This window comes from Aphanomyces invadans (genome assembly GCF_000520115.1).
Source record: "Aphanomyces invadans strain NJM9701 unplaced genomic scaffold supercont1.27, whole genome shotgun sequence".
NCBI classification, from domain to species: domain Eukaryota; phylum Oomycota; class Saprolegniomycetes; order Saprolegniales; family Verrucalvaceae; genus Aphanomyces; species Aphanomyces invadans.
Genome location: NW_008580172.1, coordinates 455460 through 456468, shown reverse-complemented (window position 1 = coordinate 456468; position 1009 = coordinate 455460). Strand labels below are relative to the sequence as shown.

The window sequence follows — 1009 nt, the reverse complement described above, 5'->3', positions numbered from 1 at the left end:
TCGACAAATAGCAATAAAATAACCACTCATTGGTGGGGCACACAGTTGCTAATTTTAGAATCGCGCCAAAATAGCAATAAAATAGAAACTACCGCTGCAGATGCTCTAAAAGGTTATTGGTTCAAGTTCAACATTAGGTATATATTAATCAAATTAGTGGAATAGGTAAACACGTTACACTTAGGATGCAACATTTAAGGGTTCGAGTCCCTTCTTTGATATTTTGTTTTACTTATATTTGCCCCCAATCTTTAAAGGAGTGGATCCTCTGTTGGTCTGTCGAAAAAGTCTCGCATGTCCGATGGAATCATCATTGAATTCCCTGGTGCAAGTTGACATACAGACAACGACGGATTGTTGAGTTGATAAGCATGTTTTTTTATTTTAACCAATGATATCGCGCAATATCAACACACAAGTTTTGATTGGATGTAATTCTGAGTTGGTGGGAAAACATTTTATATTGGCGCAATTTTGAATGACTGCACGAATTCGAGTCATTTTTCGATGACCTCAGTACAATGAGACAAGATAAGTCTACACAAGAAGTCTCACCGGCGATACACGCAAGCGACAAAGCGAGAAATGGTCGCACGTCTCGAACAATCATCAACGCGTGAGCTAGGAACAGCTACTGGCATCCCCAAGAGCAACCTGTCGCAACGGCTCCTGCAGAAGTCCACCCTTTTAACATTCAACCGTAACCTTAAGCGCTTAACCTCGACGATGCCGGCAGACCTGAAGATATTCCCAACACCGAGGCCTTGGTAGCCTACATGTCACACTTGCGTAACACCGAAAGGGCAGTGACATGCACAAACCTCGTGAACTACCTCAAGCGGCACCACCGTGACTGGTTCGACAACTACCTTCAACAGTGTCGGTGTGGCTACCAGTTTCTTCTACGCTTGCTTCAGCGTTCTTGCTCCCGCCATAGTTTTACCCGCCAGAAGCCTGCCAAGGCCAAACGACGTCAGGAGGACCTTGACCAAATCCGGGCGGAGTTCGC

At 44.8% G+C, this 1009-nt stretch overlaps 1 non-coding gene across 1 annotated transcript; it reads left to right on the top strand.

The window, feature by feature from the left end:
- The first annotated feature begins 147 nt into the window (after positions 1–147).
- Positions 148–221, top strand: H310_10634. Its single transcript has one exon. It is a non-coding gene; the product is annotated as a tRNA-Leu (tRNA).
- The last annotated feature ends 788 nt before the right edge of the window (positions 222–1009 follow it).